Here is a 6000-nt window from a genome sequence, read left to right as displayed (position 1 = left end):
GCCCTCTTCTGGGCAGAACAACACTCGTTTCCATTTCATTTACTCATTTATATGCCATCATCACATACTCCTGCCCCCTTCAGTCTGTGTTCCACAATCCTGACCAGGGGCGGACTGACAACTCATGGGGCCCCCGGGCAATAGGGGATCATGGGGCCCCTGTGTCCTTGCCCAAACTTAAAAAAGCCTATGAAAAAGGTACCAGGGGCATCTCATGGAGCCCCCTACTGACCCCGGGCCCTCGGGCAGTGCCCGAGTTTCCAAATGGTCAGTCTGCCCCTGCTCCTGACCCCTGTATCATGCAGCCTTAAGCCCCTCCCACTGTTGTCACACACAAACACATCATCATTGCTCTCTGCACAATGCCCAAGGGTGTCCCAGGACTTTCACAATCACTGCAACGCCCCTGATGCTCCTGATGGAGATTAAGGACACAAAATCCTCCCATGGTGAGGATGACGGGGAAAATGACACCACTTTTGTTTCGCGTGTTTCTAATGGATTTTTTAAATGACATTACATCTCACCCTCACTGCTTCCATTTCCCTACTACTGCATACAGTATAATTTTACATTTAAATCTTTATATATTAATAAGCAGAACAGCAGGTCCAAATATTTGTAATAAAGCACAATGATTCCCATTTAAGCCCCTAATAAGCTGCTGTCATTTGGACTAATTCAGCAATAAGTAAGGATTTCCAAGGTCTGTTTAGAAAATACTGCTCGATGGATCCAGAGGAGAAGAAAGAATACCCTGGAGACATTTCTGATCAAATACATCGGAAATGAATTCTCACAATCATGCCTGAGCTGCATGCTGCTTCAGAATGAATTTAATGCTACCAGCGGGAATAGAAATAAAATAATGTAGAAAAGCATTACTTCTTACTTCCTCTTCTTTGGCCCAAGTTGGTCCAATGTAGCTATATCCATACCTGGCTTTCTTCTTCTAAATATTAGCAACTAATCTTGATCCTCCGCTCTATTACACCACCTTTATCTTCTCTCTAAGACTACATTCACACCTAAGAGTTCCCAGAACGCTGGCAGACACACTCATTTCTGCCCTCATTTCTGAAAACACACTACAACGTGGCAAACATGCAGTGCACTTGCAGTGCCATTATTTCTTATTGACACCCAAAAAGTAGGTAGCAGTCCTGCATTTTGCTGTGTGATAAAACATGTGAAAAATGTGACAAAATGTGTGTGGCTCAGTGTCAAAATAATGTACATGAGCTGCTTTGCTGCACTTGTCACAAGTAAGTCCTCATGCACATTGGACGTTTTTACAGCTGCTGCTTTGGGTTTTTGACATTGTTTTCTACAGCTAGTTAGTCCTCATGCACAGTGGATGTTTTTTACAGCTGCTGTTTTTGGCTTTTGCAGTTTTTTCTACTGCCAGTAAACTCCCCAGCATGTTATCCTATGTGTCCAGCACACATAGGCTTTATTCAGTGTTTTTTGGCTGGAAAACTTCTCAGAACTAATGAGTTTCTACAGGAGTTTTTTAGCTGTAAAAACGGCTCCATGCACACTGGACAGTTTAATAAAGCTGGTAGTGTTAGCTGTTAAAAACGCACATTTTTCAACATTTCTTAGTGTCTTTGCATTAGCATTTAGCCACATTTTTCTGTATTTGTCTTTTTTACACACAAAACATTTGCTAAAAAAACTGCCCAAAAAATGTCAGTTTGCCGCGTTTAACCTCATTTTTCAGCGTTTTTACAACTAAAAAACTCCTCTAGAATCCCACTAGTTCTGAGGTTTTTTTCCAGCCAAAAAACACCCCTGCCAAAAATGCTGATTAAAGCCTATGTGTGCATGGACACATAGGTTAACATGCTGTGGAGTTTATTGGCTGTAGAAAAAAATGCCAAAAGACAAAAACAGCAGCTGTAAAAATGTCCAGTGTGCATGAGGGCTTAGACTTGTAACATACTGCAGATTGGTTGTGGGAAGGATAAGCCCTCATGCACATGGGACATTTTGATAATGCTGGTAATGTTAGCTGTGTAAAGTCACTTTAAAAATTTGAGGTTTTTTTAGCATTTTTGCATTAGCGTTTAGCGACATTTTTTTTGGTCAAAAACGTCCAAAAACGCCAGTTTGCTGCGTTTTGCCACATTTTTTAGCATTTTTACAGCTAGAAAACACCTCTAGAAACCCACTAGTCCTGGGTTTTTTTTCAGCCAAAAAACATTGATTACAGTCTGTGTGCATGGACACATAGGATAACATGCTGGGGGGTTTACTGGCTGTAGAAATGTCAAAAGCCAAAAATAGCCACTGTAAAAATGTCAAGTGTGCATGAGGGCTTAAGCAGACCATTCAAGTGAAAGGACTGCCCTATGCTGTCTTGCAACAAATGTGCCAAAAAACGTGCTAAAACAATGCTTTGTGTCCATACTGTGAATCTAATCTTCACACCCCTGCTATCTTAGTTTTAGCTGCAATTATAATAAAAAGACAGAGAATATTTGGATATACCCCAGACTGGATCTTTAAACAGTGCAAAGTAAGAAAATCTAGGAACTAGTACACTAGTGACTTTAAAGATAACATTCTAAACTTTATTCCACAATGTCCAATTCTGGGAAATCCCACCAGATGTGCATCATAGTTGACATCCCTTAAAGCGGTAGTAAACCGCAGGAAATATTAAAACAAAAAAAAGAAAAAAGAAAAAGTCCCCTGCAAGGTAATGTCATAATGTATGAAATAGAGAGCAAAAAAGTGAGCGCTTTAGATGGACAAGCAGCTGAAACACATAGGACAACCAAAAAATTCTCACATGAATATACAATATAAAGTGCAGCGCTATAATTATAAATGTGACATAAAATATAAAAATATAAATATAAAAAAAGGTCCCAATGAAGAAAGTCCCAATAAAGGTGACCTCAGGTAACAGTGCACACTGACCAGAGGTGCACACAAAATAGTGCAATGTGGCAAAGATGGAGTTCAGGACGTAGTCATCAACATGGAAAGGGTAGATGTATTCCCTTGATCAGAGAAGATCCACACGGTGGAGATAAAAAACAGAGCAGAATAGATCCACTAGACAGCAAGGAAGGAATCACAGCTCCACCAAAGAAAGCCACCACTCCTCCACTGCACATCAACGATATCTAGGAAGAGATGCTCCCCACAAGGGATCAAGAAAAAATGCCCATAGTGAAGTACAGTTGAAACTGGTTTATTGGGATAAGACAGGATGCATCCAATAAAATAGCAGTAAAATAGCAAGGTGAAATGGCATACGGCTAGCAAACATGAAAGCTAGCTATTAAAAACAAACAGGACTAACCGTCCTGTCAGATGTAGTGGCCGCCGGAGCTCCACAATGCTCCGACGGCGTGACGTCAAGGCGTGCGCAGGCTCCTCCTTACGCGTTACGTGCCAAGCACATCTTCAGAGAAAGAACCGGTGTACGCCGCGACATGCAAGTCAGAGCTAAATAGATCAAAAGGCGCATGCGCGATAGCCAGGCGCCATTTTGTCATAGCTCAAAAAGGTCTGCATGTCCATCATAGATTATCAGAAGGACAGCAGACGGTACATCAATTACAATCAAGCATAAATTCTCTATACAAAATGGTCATACATAATGGAGAAATGTTACTGAATACTAAAACTTAAAAAAAGAAGAATATAACTATAACCATGGACAATATCATGATTACTTAAAAACAAGCCAGATCGAAAGGCGCATGCGCGATAACAAGGCGCCATTCTATCATAGCTCAAAAACAGAGTCTACATGCTCGTCATGAATTAACAGAAGAGCAGTAGACAATACCTCAATTAGGGATTGAGCAAATCTCTCCATACCTAAAATAAGGTCATACATAATGGAGAACGATGGCTCAAAACCTAAACCTGAGATATATGAATAACTAGAAAATTAAAATTAAAAAGGGGGGCCAATAAATACATATATAACGCAGCAATAATGATCATGTGATAATAATAAACACACCATATTACAAAAATATGACTCAAAAATACACAGATATGTATATAAAATGAAATGAAATTAAATAAAATACACAAAAAAATGAAATAAAATAAAAGTGTGAAAAAACTGTTATTTCAGCTATTGTCTATAAAACAATTTACGTCAAGTTCGACGTTAAGGCCCCATGGGTATAGAGTATCCAATTGACAAATATATCTAGTTTCTAACTGTGAAACAGCCCGAATTTTATAAGTACCTCTCCAATGTGGAACAATAGTATCAATTCCAGTAAATCTCAAAAGGCCAATCTATGTCTCATCAACAAACATACCCTGACTCTCAATATAGAGATTATCAGGATATGCCACCTAGACCGGGCTATTATAGAGGTCCACCCCAGTCCAGAATAATAGCCCCTATAAATCTAATTATTATGGTGGTCCACCTCCCAAGGGGAATTACCATCCTAATAATAACTATTACAAGCAACCAGGGACTTCAAGGAATTCAGGTCCCCCCAGACCACCTAGTGGGCCTTACCCACCTCCTAATAATGTGGTTCCCCTTATGTCACAGGGACCTCCTAATTATTACCCTCATGTTTCCCAGCCTGCGCATTTTTTAGGAACAGGTCAGGGGAAAAAAAGAAACAAAAATTTAGAGGGAAGAGAGGAGGAAGGAGAACGCATGGACACCCCCAAAAAGAGGAAGTTTTAAAGGGTAATGGAATTTTTAATCTTAGTAAAATTGATCTTACTGTTGATGAGATTAAACTACTCGACAAAGGCCTCAAATTTGCCCCTACAAGACATCTTAATAAGTTTGAGGCTTTCATAGATGTCCATAAGTTCTCAAGAAAGTTATCTATCAAGAGATATTTTCTTACTAACCCTATTAGTAAGGAGCCTGCTAAATACAGTTACTCCAATTTGAGCAATGCCTCTACCTTTAATCCACCTCCTCAAGCTAATTCTGCAGTGGGTCTTTTCCGAGAACAGGTTTTAAGGGATTTAAATAGCCTTCCCGTTAGAAAATATTATACTGACCACTCTACAAAAATGGCTATGAGCTCTCTTCTTGAGAAGAATGATTTGGTTATTCGCCCGGTGGATAAAGGTGGAGGTGTAGTGATTCTGGATAAGCAATATTATATTGACGAGGTTTACAAAATTCTGAATGACACTACTACTTATCTGCCTCTGAATAATAACCCCATTCTGAAATATAAGAAGTCTCTAAAGAGTATTATCAGTTCTGGATTTGATAATAAGTTAATTAACCAGAAAGAAAAGGTTTTCTTGTGTCCAAAAGCACCTAGATTACCCATTATGTACATTTTACCCAAGGTGCATAAGGATGCTTTGAACCCTCCGGGTAGGCCAATTGTAAGTGGGATCAATTCCCTTGGCTCCAAGATTGGAGCTTACATAGATCACTATCTCCAGCCACTTGTCACCCTTACACCATCCTATTTAAAGGATACCAAGCAAGTATTGAACGCTATACAAGATATTGCTACTAACCCCACTACCTATTTAGTTACTGCGGATGTGGAAGCCCTATATAGTAGTATAAGCCATCAAGAAGGCTTGCAGGCAGTTGATTATTATTTAAAACATCATAGCTCCTTATCTGCACCTCATATGTGTTTTATCCTTGAATTACTGGATTTTGCGATGAAAAAGAATTATATGTGGTTTGATGGCAACTTTTATCTGCAGATTAAGGGCGTGGCTATGGGGGCTAAGTTTGCCCCCAGCCTTGCCAACCTCTTCATGTCATACTGGGAGGAGGAGATTATTTATGCTAGGGAGTGGCCTGAATTATCCTTCTACAAAAGGTACATTGATGACGTACTTTTGTTATGGAATGGTAACGAGCAATCTCTCATTAATTTTTTCGGAACGCTTAATTACAATACCAGTAATATTAATTTCACGTATACTTATAGTATGGTGGAAATTAATTATCTTGATTTAGTTCTTATGAACATTGGTGGTAAGATTGTTACTAAGTCTTACTTTAAACCTTCC

Source organism: Staurois parvus, unplaced genomic scaffold (assembly GCF_062004578.1).
Source record: "Staurois parvus isolate SC_StPar_1 unplaced genomic scaffold, SC_StPar_1.0 ptg000362l, whole genome shotgun sequence".
NCBI lineage: Eukaryota > Metazoa > Chordata > Amphibia > Anura > Ranidae > Staurois > Staurois parvus.
Note: the sequence above shows the minus strand (reverse complement) of the source record.